This window comes from Pelophylax lessonae, assembly GCF_965119305.1.
Source record: "Pelophylax lessonae genome assembly, chromosome: 11".
In the NCBI taxonomy this organism is placed as follows: domain Eukaryota; kingdom Metazoa; phylum Chordata; class Amphibia; order Anura; family Ranidae; genus Pelophylax; species Pelophylax lessonae.
In genome coordinates, this window is record NC_138778.1 from 1,968,450 (window position 1) to 1,990,438 (window position 21,989).

Below are 21,989 nucleotides of genomic sequence, written 5' to 3' on the forward strand. Positions count from 1 at the left end.
CTACAGTGTATGGGGAGGTACTAGAGAAGAAGAGGAGTAAAAGTCAGATGTGGATGGGGGATGCAGAGCTAAGCAGCTATGGAAGAAAGCTGAACTCTGCACTGTATACGTAGCGCACCCCTGAACCCTGCACTGTATACGTAGCACACCCCTGAACTCTGCACTGTATACGTAGCGCACCCCTGAACTCTGCACTGTATACGTAGCACACCCCTGAACTCTGCACCGTATACGTAGCACACCCCTGAACTCTGCACCATATACGTAGTGCACCCCTGAACCCTGCACTGTATACGTAGCACACCCCTGAACTCTGCACCGTATACGTAGCACACCCCTGAACTCTGCACTGTATACGTAGCACACCCCTGAACTCTGCACTGTATACGTAGCACACCCCTGAACCCTGCACTGTATACGTAGCACACCCCTGAACTCTGCACCGTATACGTAGCACACCCCTGAACTCTGCACCGTATACGTAGTGCACCCCTGAACCCTGCACTGTATACGTAGCACACCCCTGAACTCTGCACCGTATACGTAGCACACCCCTGAACTCTGCACTGTATACGTAGCACACTCCCAAACTCTGCACTGTATACGTAGCACACCCCCTGAACTCTGCACTGTATACGTAGCACACCCCTGAACCCAGCACTGTATACGTAGCACACCCCTGAACTCTGCACTGTATACGTAGCACACCCCTCAACTCTGCACTGTATACGTAGCACACCCCTCAACTCTGCACTGTATACGTAGCACACTCCCAAACTCTGCACGTAGCACACCCCTGACCTCTGCACTGTATACGTAGCACACTCCCGAACTCTGCACTGTATACATAGCACACTCCCGAACTCTGCACGTAGCACACCCCTGATCTCTGCACTGTATACATACTGTACTTTGGCAACATATATTTTGTAATTTCTATGCACCCAATGAGCTCTCAGGATCTCATTTTCCAGGCTGTTGTTCACAGAGCTCAATGGCTCAAGCCTGAGCATAAGAAGCCAATTCTGATATGAGGTGAAAGGAGTGACGAGTTCATCAGTCTACTACAACTATTCAGGATTTATATAGCGCCAGCAGTTTACGCAGCGCTTTACAAAATAAAAGGGAGACAATACAGTTACAATACAATAAAATACAAGAGAATTAAGAGGGCCCTGCTCAGAAGAGCTTACAATCTAATGGGGTGGGGCAGGTGTTACAACAGGTTGTAACAGTAGGGAATGAGCTGATGGAAGATTAGTTAGTTGGCGGTGTGATAGGCTTCCCCGAAGAGATGAGTTTTCAGGGATCGCCTGAAAGCAGTTAGAGTAGGAGATAGCCGTACAGGTTGGGGTAGAGAGTTCCAGAGGATGGGAGAGGCCCTGAAGAAATCCTGGTGACGAGCATGGGAGGAGGAGACAAGGGAGCTTGAGAGTAGGAGGTCTTGAGAGGAGCGGAGAGGACGGTTTGGGTGATATTTGGAGACAAGTTTGGTGATGTAGCTCAGGGCAGAGTTGTGAATGGCTTTGTATGTTGTGGTTAGTATTTTGAATTTAATTCGCTGGGCAATCGGGAGCCAGTGTAGGGATTGGCAGAGAGGGGAGGAGCCAGTGTAGGGATTGGCAGAGAGGGGAGGAGCCAGTGTAGGGATTGGCAGACGATGAGCGGTTGGTAAGGTGGACAAGCCTGGCAGGTCTACTGCTTCTCCTTTAATTGTTCAGTCACAGGCATGGGAAGGGACAAAACCTTTGTGTGTTACTGACCTGCAGCAGAATCAGGTTCCTTGCCCATCCAGAGTAGTGTAAATCTAAGGACTGGATGGACAGAATTACAAATCCTTCGGCAGGTAAAATAGTTCCCATATATATATTTTATCTGTATATAGTTGTTTTTTCCTGGATTTGCGTTGTTAGCAGGATTCGGAGGCTCACTCTTGTGCTGGCGTTGCTTCCCATCCACTCCGATCTACCGAGTCCCATGGCACCCTCCCCCCAGAGAACAACGAAAGCCTTGAGAGAAAGCTATAGCACTACAACACAAGATGAAAATAATTAATCCAATTTGCGGGTATTTCGGTAAATTCTTGCCGCGCAGCTGACAAAGCTCTGGAATTAACCCCTGGGAGACTGGAGGCAACCAGCTGAGCCTCCCCTGGGGCTTGGGATATTTTATCCATAGAGGATTATTCGCAGGGCACTATACAGCGGATAATAGAAAATAATTACATGACGGAGTCTGTTCAGAAACAATTTGATAATTTCTAATTATACGACAATGCGATAGTCCTCTGAACATTGCGGTTCCGCAGGCTGTTACAGGATATGCGATGGGATGAAAACAATTATACATTTAGAGTCACTGTAATAATAATAATTTACAGTCACACAATTCCGCATTCCCGTTCTCCTTCAAATGTCTTCAATCCCCTGCTGAGCAATCACCGCCAGACTGGGAATCTCCGCTCTGATCATCTTTAATGTCATCAGCTAAAATGAAACCGCTACAAGAGAACATACAGGCTTCAATTGTCAACCACTTCTACTAAAGAGGACTTGTACTGTGGAAGATGTGCTGTGGAAGACGTACTGTGGAAGATGTGCTGTGCAAGACGTGCTGTGCAAGACGTGCTGTGGAAGATGTGCTGTGGAAGATGTGCTGCGGAAGATGTACTGTGGAAGATGTGCTGTGGAAGATGTACTGTGGAAGATGTGCTGTGGAAGATGTGCTGTGGAAGATGTGCTGTGGAAGATGTGCTGTGGAAGATGTGCTGTGGAAGACGTGCTGTGGAAGACGCGCTGTGCAAGATGCGCTGCGGAAGATGCGCTGCGGAAGACGCGATGCGGAAGAGGCGATGCAGAAGACGCGATGCGGAAGAGGCGATGCAGAAGATGCGATGCAGAAGACGCGCTGCGGAAGATGTGCTGCGGAAGACGTACTGTGGAAGACGTGCTGTGGAAGACGTGCTGTGGAAGACGTGCTGTGGAAGATGTACTGTGGAAGATGTACTGTGGAAGATGTGCTGTGGAAGACGTGCTGTGGAAGATGTGCTGTGGAAGATGTGCTGTGGAAGATGTGCTGTGGAAGATGTGCTGTGGAAGACGCGCTGTGGAAGACGCACTGTGGAAGACGCACTGTGGAAGACGCGCTGCGGAAGATGTGCTGCGGAAGATTGTGCTGTGGAAGACGTACTGTGGAAGACGTGCTGTGGAAGACGCCCTGTGGAAGATGTACTGTGGAAGACGCGCTGCGGAAGATGTGCTGCGGAAGATTGTGCTGTGGAAGACTTACTGTGGAAGACGTGCTGTGGAAGATGTGTTGTGGAAGACGTGCTGCAGAAGATGTGCTGCAGAAGATGTGCTGCGGAAGATGTACTGTGGAAGATGTGCCATGGAAGACGCCCTGTGGAAGATGTACTGTGGAAGACGTGCTGTGGAAGATGTGTTGTGGAAGACGTGCTGCGGAAGACGTGTTGCGGAAGATGTGCTGCAGAAGATGTGCTGCGGAAGATGTACCGTGGAAGATGTGCTGTGGAAGACGTACTGTGGAAGATGTGCCGTGGAAGACGCCCTGTGGAAGACGCGCTGTGGAAGACATGCTGCGGAAGACGTGCTACTTTGTAGAACTTGGAAAAAGTGTGCACCGACGACCAAGTCGCCGCCTTGCACACCTGGGCCACCGAAGCCCGATGCCAACAGGCCCAGGAAGTACTCAAAGACCTGGTAGAGTGCGCCTTAACAGGGAAGGGCGGAACTTGTTCCTTCAAGGCATAGGCCTGCTCAATGGTCTGTCTGATCCACTTGGCAATAGTTGCTGCCGATGCAGCCATGCCCTTCCGAGGTCCCTCAGGAAGGACAAAAAGAGAGTCCGCCTTCCGTAAAGGATTCCGTAGACTTCAGGTAAACCTTGATCGTCCTGACAACATCCAAGGAATGCAAAGCAATCTCCTTAGGATGCTTAGGCTTTGTACAAAGCGAAGGCAGGACAATTTCCTCATTAAGGTGGAACTCAGTGATCACCTTGGGAAGAAAGGACGGGGGTGTTCTCAACACCACCTTATCCTTGTGAATTATCAAGTAAGGGGAGCGGCAAGACAACGCCGCCAGCTCCGACACTCTGCGAGCCGAAGTGATCGCCACAAGAAAAGTAACCTTTTTCGACAGCAGAGGCAACGATATCTCCCTGATATTTTCAAAAGGAGCACGCTGCAAAGCGGACAGGACCAAGTTCAAGTCCCATGGAAGTAAAGGCTCCTTCCTAGGAGGAGCCAAATGTCGCACACCTTGAATGAACGTGCGCGCCAAGGAATGAGACGCCACAGGGCGTTGGAAAAGGACCGCCAGTGCTGACACCTGGCCCTTTATAGTGGCCAGCGCCAGGCGCTGATCCACCCCAGACTGGAGGAAAGCCAAGATTCTCGACACCGAGTAAGAACGAGGGGAAAACCCCCTGTACTCACACCAGGTGAAGTAGGCTTTCCAGGTACGGTAATAGATCTTACCAGAGGAAGATTTCCTAGCCTTGATCAGGGTAGGGATAACCTCAGAAGATAGACCCTTGTCCCTCAAGACCTGGGTCTCAACAGCCAGGCCGTTAAAGCCAGCGACTGTAAAGCAGGATGGAAGATCGGACCCTGAGACAGGAGATCTTCCTGCAGAGGCAGACGCCACGGAGGCGCCACTGCCAGGTGAGCAACGTCGGCGTACCAAGACCGGCGAGGCCAGTCCGGCGCCACCAGAATCACCATGTGTGGTTCCGAGACCAATCTGCGAAGGAACCGGGATAGTAACTGAATCAGAGGAAAGGCGTATATCAGACGATACTGATGCCAAGGGGCCACCAACGCATCCGAGGCGTCCGCCAAGGGGTCGCGCGTTCCTGCCACGAACCTTTCCACCTTTCGGTTTAGCTGGGATGCGTACAGATCCACGTCTGGGGATCCCCACCTCGCAAACAGCATCTGAAAGACCTCCGGGTGTAGGGACCATTCCCCCTGGTCCAGGGTCTGGCGGCTCAGATAATCTGCCTGCCAATTCTCCACACCCGGAATGTGAACTGCCGAAATCACCGGGACATGAGTCTCGGCCCAAGACAGGATGTCGGTCACCTCCCGGGCTGCTCGAGCACTCCTGGTGCCCCCCTGGTGGTTGATGTAAGCCACCGCGGTAGCATTGTCCGTCTGTACGCGAACAGGCAGGCCCTGGAGACGGTCCGACCACTGGAAGAGACAGAGTTTTATCGCTCGTAGTTCCAGCACATTTATCGGGAGGGAGGATTCCTCCTCCGACTAAGTGCCCTGGGCAGACAGGGTGCCCAGGACTCCACCCCAGCCCGACAGGCTGGCATCCGTGGTAACCACTGTCCACACCAACGGGCGGAAGGACTTGCCTTCCGCCACCGACGGGGACTGGATCCACCACAGAAGAGCCAATCTGGTCCGGCGACTCAAGGAGACCTCCAGATCCAAGGACTGAGGAAGTCTGTCCCAACTGGCCAGGATCTCCGTCTGGAGAGCCTGTGTGTGGAACTGGGCAAAGGGAATCGCCTCGAAGGCCGACACCATCAAACCCAGGCCCCGCATGCAGGCCCTGAGTGACGAGGACGGATTGTCCCTGAGAGACCGGATTTCTTCCTGCAAAGTCCGGAGCTTGTCCTCTCTTCTGCTTACCCGCCCAGGGTTTCTTCTGGTTGCCCTGGGCCTTGAAGGGCTTGCCCTTGGATTGGTTCCGAAAGGCACGAAAGGGCCCCTGACTTGATTTAGGCGCAGAACCCCGCTTGCCACGGAAAGACTTGTTCTTCGTGTTCTGTGGTAGCATGGTGCTCTTACCCCCCGTGACGCCTTTCACCAAGGTATCCAACGCCTCGCCAAAAAGGCGAGAGCCAGCATAGGGAAAATCAGCAACAGTTTTCCGCGAGGACTGGTCGGCCGACCAGCTCTTCAGCCATATCAGTCACCGATTAAGTACCGCGACACTCGAGAGGCGAGCCACCAAGGGGGCCTCATTAAGGGCTGCATCACACAGATACATGACTCCTTGATGGATCTGGTCCACCATTTCCAGTCGTGCAGGCGGCACGTCATCGGACACTAGGTTGCTTCTAAGCACCTTAATCCAATCAGCCACCGCCTGAGCCACCATAACAGACGCGAAAACGGGCTTGAGCAACGAACCCGCCATCGTATAGGAATGGCGGGCTAGAGACTCCAACCACCGGTCCGTGGGATCCCGGAAAACCGGGGTATCCTCAGTAGGAACCAAGGTAGCCTTGTTCAGCACGGCCACAGTGTGATCCACCTGTGGAGGCACACACCATCGTGATTCCGTAGCCGGCGCAAAAGGATAAAGCAATTTGAACCGACTAGGTACCAGGAATGGACGTTTTTTAACGTGCGCCACATTTCATTAACAGTGTAATGGAATTCCGCTGGGCAGGGAAAAACCTGCGCAGACTTGCGGGTCCTGTGCGTCCCAAATGAGGACACAACGCCCGGAGGACAGGGCTCATCCTCTAAATGTAAGGTTTCCTTAACAGAAACAATCAACTCATCCATGGTCGCCCGTTCTTCGGGTGACCCTGGGGAGGATGGATCAACACCCTCCACCTCAGCCTCCCCCTCAGACCCCGGGGGGTCTAAGGATGAGCGGGACCCTGAAAAGGGCACACTTGCAGCGGCAGCAGCAGCCATATCCCCATCTGAATCAGAAGAGAGAGACAGCCTTGGCCGTTTTCTCGCAGCCCGTTCAGACATCAGCATTTCCATATTTGCCACTAAAGTCGCAACTACAGCAGCCAGATCAGGTCGCAGCGGGGCCACAGGAGAACTGGGGCCCCCCACTAAAGCTGGAGGAAACTTGCGTTCCTGAGAATCCATGGCTCAAGATAATGAAAAAACTACAGTGCAAAAAAAGTAGTGTACTGTCCCCTTAAATAGTGCTGCGGAGTGTGCAGCCCACCGCTACTGTCACAGCTATGAAGACCCCAAAAAGGAGAAAACTGAGCCAGAAGCAGCATGCAGAAGAAGACTGAGAGAGATAAACTGCAGAGCCCGCAGATCGTTGCTACCTGTGTCTGTGCTGTCTGAGAGGAAAAGGAAATGCTGCTGGAGGGGGCTGGCCATAAGCCAGACCCCAGGGAAAATGGCTGCCCCATAGGGATGCATAGAAGGCTTCGCCAAGATGGCCTCCGACATGCGGCCGAACCGATCGTTTCACCGCCCACAAAATGGCGGCGGATGGCGCCAAAATGAGCTGTACTCACCCCAGAGGGGCTATATACGTGTGCACAGTAAAAACATGGCGGACCGCGCGATTTTTCCCCCGCAGCAGTCGCCGCACAACACACAAGTCTGTACCCCCAAACATGCACCTAAGGTGACACAGGGACAGGGACCCCCGGGAAACATACAGATCTGCACACAGCGAACCCCGCAGGGATCGCACAGGGAGTCACACAGGCACAGACATGGGGACACACAGCAACACAGACTGCCACCCCAAACAGAGGCCCCACACAGAAAAGTACTTACCTGTACCCGATGGCGTGGGGGAGCCTCTATGCACGGATAAACCTCTGTCCTCATCTGACAGGGAGTGCCGTGAGCCAGGGACATTACGCTGCAGCAGCGCAGACGAGTCCTGTGAGGTAGCCACCTCACGGCTGCATCCCTGCAGCGAACAGGGATGGGTCGTTCTTAATGCCAGGGCGAACCATAGCTGAACGCTCGATGGCGGGCTGGGGGTCCATCTGACCCTCTGTGCCCTGGAGAACCAGGGCGGCCAGTCCGAATCCCAGCACCGCATGATCCATCTTCATCCGAAGAATAAACTAACACTAAAGCTGACAAAATAAACAGCTAGTAAAGTGAGAGAAAAAAACCTGACATTGAAAAGAAAATCAAATAAAAGATTTAGGAAGGCTGAGACTGAAGCCCCAGCACAAGGGAGCCTGAACTATTCCTGATGCTAGGCAGACTAAAACTGAGTTGGGTGGTGATGCAGGGGGGTATTGACCAGATGGGACAGCCCCCGTGGGTGTGTATATGCTAATGCCTTTTGTCTTTTGACTAAGTCTATATGCCTAGCTATTCCTACGGATAGGTGGACAATACCCAATAGTGATGACTTAGAGGAGGCGGCGACTGTCGGAGGACGTAAGAGAAATGAGAATTTACAATCACTTTAATGAGTTCATGAACAAGTCATGGTGAACCTTCCGCCCATCTTAAACAACATTAAGGGCTGCCCTGCGTCTCTGCAAACATAAATGTCTTATATGGCAATAAAGTTTTCTTATGGATGATCACAAGTCTGCATTGGAATGTGGAGTCATGATGGAGGAAAGTTCCAGCGTATTTGCTGCAATGATCTCTGCAGGAGCAAATGGGTGAATATTATTCACTGTCTATTTTCTTTGATGACTGGCAGAGCGTGAACAGCGAGAATAATAGAAGAGTATGAACAGCGAGTATAATGGAGGAATAGAAGAGTATGAGCATGGAGAAATGATGTTCCTTCAGTCAGCGCACACTTTGACTTAATATTGGAATGTGTACCTGATTTGTACTCTGTAAGGTGAATTATGGTGGCAGGCAGATCGGTTTTCCTGCTAAAGACGATGAGATAAAGGTGGGAAAAGTCACTCAACACTTTGTTCTTCCTTCCGGTTTTCTCTCTGTAGTTGTCAGAATCTTACCTGTCCAAGGCTGTCATGACATTCCACAGCATGTCTCTGGGTGCACGCGCTACTTATACCGCTTATGTGGGAACTGGCTTTTAGTACTTTTAATGAAGTCACTTTCCCGATTGCTTTGCCCATTAAAGTGCCCATGCTCTGTGGCTGCTCTTTGTGTTGGATCTTCTTTGAAATCTAATGTCCTCCTGACTTTATTACATTGTTTCTTCTCTTATTGCACCAACAATGACCTGTCCCATTCCTGACCTCACTTCTATGTCACTTCAGTACTCCCACAGCTCCCAGGGCAGACATTTTTGCATCTTCTGAACACAGCACCAGAGAGCGTGCATCTTCTGTGCACAGCACCAGAGAGCGTGCATCTTCTGAACACAGCACCAGAGAGCGTGCATCTTCCGTGCACAGCACCAGAGAGCGTGCATCGTCCGTGCACAGCACCAGAGAGCGTGCATCTTCCATGCACAGCACCAGAGAGTGTGCATCTTCCGTGCACAGCACCAGAGAGCGTGCATCTTCCGTGCGCAGCACCAGAGAGCGTGCATCTTCCGTGCACAGCACCAGAGAGCGTGCATCGTCCGTGCACAGCACCAGAGAGCGTGCATCTTCCATGCACAGCACCAGAGAGTGTGCATCTTCCGTGCACAGCACCAGAGAGCGTGCATCTTCCGTGCACAGCACCAGAGAGCGTGCATCTTCCGTGCACAGCACTAGAGAGCGTGTGTCTTCCGTGCACAGCACCAGAGAGCATGCATCTTCCGTGCACAGCACCAGAGAGCGTGCATCTTCCGTGCACAGCACCAGAGAGCGTGCATCTTCCGTGCACAGCACTAGAGAGCGTGTATCTTCCGTGCACAGCACCAGAGAGCATGCATCTTCCGTGTACAGCACTAGAGAGCATGCATCTTCCGTGCACAGCACCAGAGAGCGTGCATCTTCCGTGCACAGCACTAGAGAGCATGCATCTTCCGTGCACAGCACCAGAGAGCACACATCTACTGAACACAGCACCAGAGAGTGTGCATCTTCCGAGCACAGCACCAGAGAGCGTGCATCTTCTGTGCACAGCACCAGAGAGCGTGCATCTTACGTGCACAGCACCAGAGAGCGTGCATCTTCCGTGCACAGCACCAGAGAGCACACATCTTCTGAACACAGCACCAGAGAGTGTGCATCTTCCGAGCACAGCACCAGAGAGCGTGCATCTTCTGTGCACAGCAACAGAGAGCGTGCATCTTCCGAACACAGCACCAGAGAGCGTGCATCTTCCATGCACAGCACCAGAGAGCGTGCATCTTATGTGCACAGCACCAGAGAGCGTGCATCTTATGTGCACAGCACCAGAGAGCCTTCATCTTCCATGCACAGCACCAGAGAGCGTGCATCTTCTGAGCACAGCACCAGACAGGGTGCATCTTCCATGCACAGCACCAGAGAGCGTGCATCTTCCGTGCACAGCACCAGAGAGCATGCATCTTCCGGGCACAGCACCAGAGAGCATGCATCTTCCGGGCACAGTACAAGAGAGCGTGCATCTTCTGAGCGCAGCACCAGAGAGCGTGCATCTTCCGTGCACAGCACCAGACAGGGTGCATCTTCCGTGCGCAGCACCAGAGAGCGTGCATCTTCCGTGCACAGCACCAGAGAGCATGCATCTTCCGTGCACATCACCAGAGAGCGTGCATCTTCTGTGCACAGCACCAGAGAGCACACATCTTCTGAACACAGCTTCAGAGAGCGTGCATCTTCTAAACACAGCTTCAGAGAGCGTGCATCTTCCATGCACAGCACCAGAGAGCGTGCATCTTCTGAACACAGCACCAGAGAGCGTGCATCTTCTGAGCACAGCACCAGAGAGCTTGTATCTTCCGTGCACAGCACCAGAGAGCGTGCATCGTCTGTGCACAGCACCAGAGAGCGTGCATCTTCCGTGCACAGCACTAGAGAGCATGCATCTTCCGTGCACAGCACCAGAGAGCACACATCTTCTGAACACAGCACCAGAGAGCGTGCATCTTCCGTGCACAGAAGATGCACACTCTCTGGTGCTGTGCACAGAAGATGCGCGTGGTTGAGGTGAAATAAAAAAAGTTTAGGCTTTACAGCCACTCTAATAAAGAAATAAAAGTTTTACACTCCTTGAACATAAACGCAGCGCCTACATTTACACTCCATGGTTCTTCCATGAAATTCGTTCAGAAGAATGAGAGAGGAGCGCAGATCAGAGGAGGAGTGCAGGGAAGGCGCTTTCACCTTCTCGCTCAGGCTGGAGCAATCTCTCGCCGTTTGCGTCCTGCCTCTCTTTGATGCCTCTCTCCCGATCACTTATACCCGGAGCGTTCAGCTGCTGCTCAGGAAAACGGCGCAGCTTCTTGTGCCCTACAGGAGAGAGATATAAAACAAAAGGAATTTTCCTGCCGTATGGCAGCGCAGGAGGGAGACCGATCTCTCATTCACTTCCCGACGTGCCACCTGAATAACAACAACATCATCGAGAGTTTTAAAGCTTGATTTCCTTCCAAGCTGTCATTCCCCTCCTCCACAGATCTGCTAAACGGATTAGGAAAAACAAAAGGCTCCATAATAAGCATGAAACGTGAAAACCGTTTATCTTTATTGTTTATACGTCTGTGTGCGTGGATCAGACGGCAAAATCATTTCCTCCATATTTTCATCAAAGCCATTCATTCACACGCCGTGTTCCTGCTGCTTATAGGAAACCAAATACTGTTATAGGCCATCCAGTTATACATTATATCACCAAAAGTATTGGGACGCCTGCCTTTACACACACATGAACTTTAATGACATCCCAGTCTTATGCCTCGTACACACGCAACGATTGTTGGCCGTAAATTTTTGGACAACGTCCGATCGACCGATTGTCGGCTTGTTAGTATGATGCTTCCGACAACCGACTCCGACTTTTCGGCCGAACAAAATCTGGTGTGCATGCTATAAAATTTTTGTTGGCCGTCAACAGAACGGCCGGTTTTCCGTCAGTCAGTACAGATTTTGGCAGACAAAAATCTGATGAGCAAGACTGGGCATGCTCAGAGAAGAAAAAACACAGGGAAAGTAAACCATCACATGACATCACTTCTGAAGTTGGTTTTTGTTGGCTGAGAAAATTCGTATGCAGTCTAGGTACATTTCAACCAACACAACAACACTGGACAAAAGACGGCCGATCGGTCGGCCGATAATCGTTGTGTGTGTACGAGGCATTAGTCCGTAGGGCTCAATATTGAGTTGGCTCCGCCCTTTGCAGCTATAACAGCTTCAACTCTTCTGGGAAGGCTGTCCACAAGGTTTAGGAGTGTCTATGGGAATCCGCTGCTGTCTCTCTCTTCATTGGACAGATTGATAGCAGTGGGAGCGATTGGCTACTGCTGCTGTCAACTCAATCTGGTGACACGGGGGCGGGGCTATGTCAATGGATGCAGCAGCGGGACTCTGGAGTGAGCATGCACGGGTGCCCCAAGGGAAAGCGGCTTTCCCCCACTCCGTTCCTTTTTCTGATTGAATTTGTGTTCAAAACGGGTTTGAAAAACCACTGCGCAAATACTGTGTAACATAATAATTCTCAAAACCTACCATTTTATTCTCTAGGGCCTCTGCTAATATATATATATATATTCTTCTAGATTGTAAGCTCTAACGAGCAGGGCCCTCTACTTCCTCCTGTATTGAATTGTATTGTAACTGTACTGTCTTCCCTCATATTGTAAAGCACTGCGCAAACTGTTGGCGCTATATAAATCCTGTATAATAATAATATATATATATATATATATATACACACTATATTACCAAAAGTATTGGGACGCCGGCCTTTACACACACATGAACTTTAATGACATCCCAGTCTTAGTCCGTAGGGTTCAATATTGAGTTGGCTCCACCCTTTGCAGCTATAACAGCTTCAACTCTTCTGGGAAGGCCGTCCACAAGGTTTAGGAGTGTCTATGGGAATGTTTCACCATTCTTCCAGAAGCACATTTGTGAAGTCAGTTATTGATGTGGACGATGCAGAAAATAGATAAAAACAGAGGGCCCACTGGCCTAGTGCATTATACAACATAAGTTTATTTAAGATAAAATAAAATATAACTACTCACAAGTCTCCCCTCTAATTCAAGGTGTTCTATCGGGCTGGCTGAGGTCAGGACTCTGTGCAGGCCAGTCAAATTCCTCCACCTCAAACTCACTCATCTATGCCTTTATGGACCTTGCTTTGTGCCAAAAATATTAAAAAACCAAAATGGATACAGGCTCCATAACACCATTGTGGGATTAGAGCCCATATCCATTATGTTTTTTGAATATTTTTGGTATGTTGGTTAGTGGAGGGCTAATTAGGTAAAGTGCACTAAAATTGTAGGACTCCATAGTGTGATTTTCTGTGACCTTGCTTTGTGAACTGGTCCAATCATTTGTTGGAGGAGGGATTATGGTGTGGGGGAGGGGGGATTATGGTGTGGGGTTGTTTTTCAGGGGTTGGGTTTGGCCCCTTAGTTCCAGTGAAGGGAACTCTTAAGGCGTCAGCATACCAAGACATTTTGGACAATTTCATGCTCCCAACTTTGTGGGAGGAGTTTGGGGATGCCCCCTTCCTGTTCCAACATGACTGCGCACCAGTGTACAAAGCAAGGTCCATAAAGACATGGAGGAGCAAGTTTGGGGTGGAGGAACCTGACTTGCCTGACCCAATAGAACACCTTTGGGATGAATTAGAGCAGGAACTGTGAGCCAGGTCTTCTTGTCCAACATCAGTGCCTGACCTCACCAATGCGCTTCTGGAAGAATGGTGAAACATTCCCATAGACACTCCTAAACCTTGTGGACGGCCTTCCCAGAAGAGTTGAAGCTGTTATAGTTGCAAAGGGTGGAGCCAACCCAATATTGAACCCTACGGACTAAGACTGGGGGGTCATTAAAGTTCATGTGTGTGTAAAGGCCGGCGTCCCAATACTTTTATATGAAATTGTGTCTCATGTATTACAGGCACACATCTTGCATGCACACACATACTAAGGTCCAGGTTAGATAGAAGCCAACTAACATACGAGGATGTCTCTGGAACGTGGGAAGAAACCCCCCCATGGCCGTGATGTGTACACCCCTAGACACTGCCTTTGTTGCTCTGTGTCTGAGCTTTGGGATGCAATAGGCTGCGCACACCTATGTCTGATACACAGATCAGCCATAACTTTATGACCACCCACCTAATATTGAATACCGTAGGTCCCCCTTGCTGCCAAAACAGCCCTGACCCATTGAGGCATGGACTCCACTAGACCTCTCAATGTATGCTGTGATATCTGGAAACAAGCGGTCAGTAGTAGATCCTTTAAGTCCTGTAAGTTGGGGGGGTGGGGTCTCCATCATCTGACTTATTTTTCCAGCACATCCCACAGATGCTCAATTGAAGAACAGTAAATAAGCTGGCGCTCTGGGTAATTACAGAGGGCTCGGCGTGACCAACGTATAGTGGGCCGTGCACTGAAAATGACACTAACTAAAGTGACAGCAGTGCATGTGTGTGCAGGACATACCATGAAGGTATGAGAGTCCATCAAAGAGAAAACAGTCTGTAACGAAGGGCTGGCTCCATGACACAGGGCTGTAGGTACACTTGAAAAAAGAGCGCGCATGCCCGCTGAGAGCTTGGCGCATGCTCTGAAACGCGTCGTGTTCTCCATCTGGTCCTGGTGACGTCTCGCGGCAATAGGCTGCGTTCCAGTCTGACATGCAGAAGTAAGTGGATCCCGGAAGACAACGGCCGGCCTTGTTCGTCCTCCTACCTCATCCACCAGCTTCCATCTTCGCTCACTGGACTTTGGACTCCACTACCATCTCCCGGCACCAGCCTTTTTGAGCCCTATACCATGTACCCCATGTGAGTTTTTATATTCTGTATGTATTCCTGGATTAAACATACTGCACTTAGAGACGCTCAGTTTCCCTCTTTTTTTCACAGATGCTCAATTGGATTGCGATCTGGAAAACTTGGGAGGCCAAGTCAGCACCCCAACTCATTGTTGTGCTCCTCAAACCATTCTTGAACCATTTTTGCAGTGTGGCAGGGCGCATTACCATGCTGAAGAGGCCCAGAGACATCTCTGGGCCCGATGGTTAGATATAAACTCCAGGCAAACAGCTGATTTTAACAGATGGGTCTTGTAAGTGCAACTTTAACAATGAAGCGTTATTGGGTACTACACTGGGTTAGAGCTTTTTTGATATTTTGAAGATTTTATCAAGTTTTTCGAGTGGTTCCAGGCTGTAGGGTTTTGAGGGAGACCTACAGTACCTCCGTGTGATTGATGAGACCACCCATAGTCTAGAGGTCACTTGGTTCTGGTAAGCAGAATTTATTATCCACCTTGGGTGTGAAGTAGGAAGCTCCGGGTCCCCCGTTTCATCTTCTGGGTCCCCCGTTTCATCCTCTGGGTCCCCCATTTCATCTCTGATACCTCGCACACCTCACAGGGGTAATATCTTCTCGGCTCACGTGGAGCATCAACCGGGGACTTTGGCATTTGTTATTCATGGACTATTGTGTCTCTTTATTTTACAATTTTTATTCCTTAATTTTTGTTTTAAGAATTGTTTTTAGCGCTGCACTTCTTTTTCTCAAACAGCTGAATATTCTGATGAAATATAAGGGAGCCGATTCACCGCGTGCGTATTATGAGATTTGATGGTGGAACGTACAGGAATGGGTTAAAGTTGCACCTTTCATGTGTGAATGTTGTGACTGGCAAAGATAGAAGAATAATAATAAGAAGAATAATGAGAAGAATAATAAGAAGAATGAGCTTCATTTATCAGGTGGGAGTAAAATATGACATTAGGAGTTGTGCAACGGAATTAATTAATTGTGGTGTGAAATGCCACGCGACTGCGTCGTCTTTAAGCATTAAACAAAGCAAACCCTGTTGGAGGTTCCTCATAACATTATCTGTACCGAGGGATCAAACAGCGCTTTTAACCACTTTAGCCCCGGAGAATTTGGCTGCTCAATGACCAGGCCCTATATTGCGATTTGGCACTGCGTGACTTTAAAGGACAATTGCGCGGTCGTGCGACGCTGTACCCAAACAAAATCGATGTCCTTTTTTTCCCACAAACAGAGCTTTCTTTTGGTGGTATTTGATCACCGGTGCGATTTTTATTTTTTGCGCTATAAACAAAAAAAGAGCGACAATTCTGAAAAAATAACAATATTTTTCACATTTTTTATATGAAATTCTTAAAAAAAATGTAAAAATCAAAATTTTTTAACATTTTAGGCCAATTTGTTTTCTGCTACCTATGTTTGGTTAAAAAAAAAAATCGCAATAAGCGTATTTTGATTGGTTTGTGCAAAAGTTATTGCGTCTACAAACTAGGGGAAAGATTTAAGTCATTTTTATTGTTTTTTTTTCTTTAACTAGTAATGGCGGTGATCTGCGATTTTTTGCGGGACTGCAACATTGCGGCGGACAGATCGGACCCCTAACTGACATTTTTGACACTTTTGGGGGGACCGGTGACATTACTACAGTAATCAGTGCTATAAATATGCACTGTCACTGTAAAGATGACACTGGCAGGGAAGAGGTTAACTTTATTGGTGATCAGTGGGTTAAGTGTGTCCCTAGGGGCGTGATTCTAACTGTCAGGGGGCGTGGCTTGTGAAGTAATCAAAGAGACATACGATCCTATATAGCAGGATCACATAGCCTCTGTCATTACATCAGCCGTCTGTCTTTTTCTCTCAGCTGCGGGAGGTCGTGAGTGGCCAGCGGCCATCGGAGCCGCCGGTCACACACGCTGGCTCCCGAGCTGAGGAGCATGTACGACGCTTTGCCTGGGAGCGTCAGACTGCTGCCGTACAACTGCGGCGGGCGGTCGGCAAGCAGTTAAACACTTTAAGACCGGAAGGATTTGCCCCCTTAATGACCAGGCCACTTGGCACTGCATGACTTTAACTGACAATTGCGCGGTCCTGCGACGCTGTACCCAAATAAAATTGATGTCCTTTTTTCCCCCACAAACAGAGATTTCTTTTGGTGGTATTTGATCACCTGTGTGATTTTTATTTTTTGCGCGATAAACAAAAAAAGAGCGAAAATTCTGAAACAAATCAACATTTTTCACATTCTGCTATAAAACATTCCCCAAAAAAATAAATAATTAGAAATCAATATTTTTTAACATTTTAGGCTAATTTGTTTTCTGCTACATATTTTTGGCAAAACAAAAATAGCAATAAGCGTATTTTGATTGGCTTGCATAAAAGTTATTGCATTTACTAACTACGGGAAAGATTTCTGTCATTTTTATTGTTTTTTTTTTTTTTTACTAGTAATGGTGGCGATCTGCGATTTTTAGCGGGACTGTGACATTGCGGCGGACAGATTGGACCCCTAACTGACATTTTTGGGGGTACCAGTGACATTACTACAGTAATCAGTGCTAAAAATATGCACTGTCACTGTACTAATGACACTGGCAGGGAGAGGGTTAACATTGTGGGTGATCAAAGGGGTTAAATGGGAGCCTAGGGGAGTGTTTCTAACTGTGGGGGGCGTGGCTTCTGATGTGACTATAGAGACCTGTGTTCCTATATAGAAGGCGCTCTGTGATCATTCCAGGGAGAAGAATGGTCAGCTGTGTTTACAACATCCGACCGTCCTCTCTCAGCGTGGAGCGATCGCAGGTGTCAGGGGGCAATCAGAGCCGCCTGCCCTCTGTATCGGCTTCCCCTAGCCTCCTGCTCGTGACCACCATACGGCGATTTGCGCAGGAGCGGCTGCCCTACGGCAGTACATCTGCGGCTGGCAGTCGTAAAGAGGTTAAATGCTGCATCTGTTCTACAAGAAATCTTACCAAAGCAAAGATCAGCGCAACCCAAAACCCATCGTCTGCTTTTGTCAAATTGTTGGGAAAACCAACAACATCGTTTTTCCTAAATCTCTCAGAGACTTCAGTGACACCAGAATTCCCAGCTCTGTCCAATCATTGGGACGCCATCAGAATTCTCCATAATTATTATAATTATAGAGGTGTAATTAGAACCTTCAGGGCCCCGGTGCAAGAAACCATAAAGGGCCCCCCAGATCCCTGGCCGGGGCCCTTCCCTTCAAGCCTGGGGCTCTTCCCACTGATCCTGGGGCCCTTTACTCTCATTGCGGGGCCCTTTATTAAGGTCCCGCAGTGGGACCCTTTCACAAGTTCTGCAGTGGGCCCCCTTCCTGCCATCTTGGGGCCTCCCCACGGTGGTGGAATGCCAGGGCCGGGTCGCAAGTGAGACCTTTGCGATCCTGGAAGTTCGTCCACTGGTGTCAGTAGTTTTTATTTTTTTGGTATTTTAATTGTATTATTTGTTATCATTTTATTTTTTTTTACAATGTGACTGACTATGACTCTGTCCATTCAGAAAAGGAAGGAGCTGGTAAATTACATAATTACCGACCCCTTCCTGGTTCTCTATTGTGACACATCCCCTGCAGCAGCCGGCAGGAGAGGGGCGGGAGGAAGCCGGCAGCACAGTGGGGGAGGGGGGGAGACCAGGGGAGCACACAGGGGCCCAGAGACAGCAGAACACAAGTGAACTGGATAGGAGGAGTGGCGGGGGCAGCATACAGAGGAACCAATCTCCTCCATTTTCCTCCTGCAGCTACAGGAGGAGGACAGTGATTTCTCTACATGCTGCCTCCGCCGCCCCTCCTATCCAGGTGTACAGGGGAGCCGCACAGACCCCCCCCTGGAGCATGGGGCCCGGTTGCAATTGCAACCCCTGCAACCCCTGTAGTTATGCCCCTGATTATACGGATTTATGTATCACCAACTGTGTGCCCAGCGCTTTACACAATGAAGGCAGACAGTACAGTTATACAATTCAATACAGGAGGTATCCGAGGTGCCTGCTCGTTGGAGCTTACAATCCAAGAGGGAGGGCCATGTGACACGGAAGGCAATACAATAACAATAACTGGTCAAGAAAGTGTAGACATCGAGGTGGAAAGGGCCGGGACTTTTTGAAATGCAAAACGGTGCTTTTTTTTGCTTTTTTGGTTCAATAGACTTCAATGGAGAGGCTGCAGAAAAGCCGGTAGTGTGTTTTTATCACATTTTTACAGCAACTTTGACGCAATTTCCATTTTTAAATCTGCCCAACAACAAATTTTCTAAAGAAAAAAAAAAAAAGCATAAAAAGCATAAAAAACTCAAAATGCAGAAAGGGCGCCACTGGTGATCCTAAGAGGTATAAAGAGACACTGGGGTGCTGTGCTTTCCACGGTTTTTGCAGATTTTACTGCATTTTGTGTCAAAAAATGACCACCATTGTCAGGGGAAAATACAAAAATGACCACCATTGTCGTGGGAAAAGAAACTAACACCATTTTTATGGGGGAAAACAAAAATGACCACCATTGTCAGGGGGACACTCACCATTGATCACCAACATTAAAAGGGGATCACATGAAGTAACCCCCAGCATTTAGAGGGGATCTCACCATTGACCACCACTATAAAGGAGGCGCTAACTCCGGATCACTGAAATCTTGGTCAGGAAGCCTTAACCATTGGCCGCGTTCCAATGGAAAAAAGAAAGGATTCAATCCTCCCCCAATTTGCTGAAGGTTGGTGGGGGGAGCAAGATTAGCAGAAGCGTAAAATGTGAGTAGAGTTCCACTAAAAGCAACAATGTTACCTTACCATCTCCAGCCTGTGATTGGACAGACTTGCATAGCCCATGGAAGCCTGAGGAACTGCAATGTACAGAGAGCTATCGCTATATAATTCAGTCATTACCAAGTTGTGCCTGACCGGGCTCTATCTTGTAATTATTTTTCTTTACATTCTCTGCAAAGCGTTGCAATTAATCTCTATGGTTTATTAGCGGAAGATAAAATATCCGAAGCCTCAGGAGAGGCTCAGCTGGTTGCCTCCAGTCTCACAGGGGTTAATTCCAGATGGAACCAGGGATTTGTCAGCTGCACGGTAAGAATTTATCGAAGTACCCGAAAATTGGATTAATTATTTTCATTCTGAGTCATCTTACAATTTCATTCCCTGAAGGGTCTCGCTTCGTTCCTGCAGGTTGGGGGAGGTTCCATGGGAAGCAATGCTAGAACAATCCTGCCAACAACTCGACTCCAGGCAGCGAGGTGATCGTCAGGCTGATAGTAAATACACAGGGGAAAGCTGATATACACACTGTATATGGCACAGAATACACAGGGGAAATATATACTGTATATCTGTATATGGGAGCTGTTCTACCCCTCATAGGATATGAATTTCTGTCCAACCAGTCCTGAGATGTCCACAGCTCTGAAAGCTGCCTCCAGGTTAACAACCGGACTTTTCTCTGCTGAAATTAGGAAACAATGCTAGGTCCCTCCTTAACTCAAGCCTGTGATTGGACAGGGAAGGAGCAGAAGCAGACCACTGAGGTCTGCCTTCTCCTCCTATCATCATGTTTTTTGAAGGAGCATTGTATGAGGCTTAAAATAAAGTTGAATGCCAATATTTAAAGCAGCATTAAAGGGTGAATACTTAACTGTCCAACGGTTCCTCGCCGGCATCTTCTTCCAAGTGCCAGTCTTCAAGCCTCCTCATTGGCTGGGCGGGGAAGACATTACTCCTGCACATGCACAGAAACGAGTCATCCTGGCACTCAGAGACCGGACCTAGCACTGTGCTGCGCATGTGCAGCTCACTTTACAGCACTGTAGAAGACAGCGAGCAGCCATGTAGGGGCATTTTACTGCAGAAAAGACAGTGTATGTCTGGTCTACAATAAAAGCCGCTCACGGTTTCTTACAGGGGAAGTTCAGTTCTGCTTTAAAATACCAGTAGCTAAAATACACTATATTGTCAAAAGTATTGGGACGCCTGCCTTTACACACACATGAACTTTAATGGCATCCCAGTCTTAGTCTGTAGGGTTCAATATTGAGTTGGCTCCGCCCTTTGCAGCAATAACAGCTTCAACTCTTCTGGGAAGGCTGTCCACAAGGTTTAGGAGTGTCTATGGGAATGTTTCACCATTCTTCCAGAAGTGCATTTGTGAGGTCAGACACTGATGTGGACGATGCAAAAAATAGATAAAAACTGAGGACACACTGGCCTAGTGCATTATGCAACATAAGTTTATTTAAGATAAAATAAAATAACTACTCACAAGTCTTCCCTCTAATTCATCCTGAAGGTGTTCTAATCGGGTTGAGGTCAGGATTCTGTGCAGGCCAGTTAAGTTCCTCCACCCCAAACTCACTCATCCATGTCTTTATGGACCTTGCTTTGTGCACTGGTGCCCAGCCATGTTGGAACAGGGAGGAGCCATCCCCAAACTCTTCCCACAAAGTTGGGAGCATGAAATTGTCCAAAATGTCTTGGTATGCTGACACCTTAAGAGTTCCCTTCACTGGAACTAAGGGGCCAAGCCCAACCCCTGAAAAACAACCCCACACCATAATCCCCCTCCCCCCACACCATAATCCTCCTTCCAATAAATGATTTGGACCAGTACACAAAGAAAGGTCCATAAAGACATGGATGAGCGAGTTTGGGGTGGAGGAACTTGACTGACCTTCACAGATTCCTGACCTCAACCTGATATAACACTTTTAGGATGAATAAGAGCGGAGACTGCGAACATCAGTGCCTGACCTCACAAATGGGCTTTTGGAAGAATAGTCAAGCATTCCCATAGACACTCCTAAACCTTGTGGACAGCCTTCCCAGAAGAGTTGAAGCTGTTATAGCTGCAAAGGGCGGAGCCAACTCAATATTGAACCCTACGGACTAAGACTGAGATGTCATTAAAGTTCATGTGTGTGTAAAGGCCGGCGTCCCAATACTTTTGACAATATAGTGTACGGTTTTCTCAATACATACATCTCTACATTCATTGACTTTTTCTTATGTTATGATACCCTCTGGCCAGGACTCTACCATGGCACAGAATCTGAGTACTAGTTGGTCCTTACCAGAGCTCCTGATGGTGGAGATGGGACAGAAACACTAGTAATTTCAGGGTCTTCACTACAACTGCTACCAAGCTGCTGTCCCTGGTAATGTCCCACAAGGAGGTAGTAGATATGGGAGGGCTATGGAGACAGGAGACCAGAGTGCACTCAGGATTAGGTAGGGGATTGGGCAGGCGGTAAGCAGAGAGAATACAGGTAGACTGGGTTGGCAATGAGAAGGCAGTAAACTACGCTGGAGAGTAGAGTGTAGACAAACTAAGGCAGGGGTCACAGCAGGTGGCAAGCAAAGAGTAGTCAGTCTGCTCCTCC

At 48.8% G+C, this 21,989-nt stretch overlaps 1 protein-coding gene across 1 annotated transcript in view; it reads right to left on the reverse strand.

Annotated features, from left to right (window-relative positions):
* Positions 1-21,989, reverse strand: part of OGFOD3 (2-oxoglutarate and iron dependent oxygenase domain containing 3) — a gene marked incomplete at its 5' end in the record, with an annotated part of 140,384 nt that overhangs the window by 593 nt on the left and 117,802 nt on the right. The window lies entirely within an intron of this gene.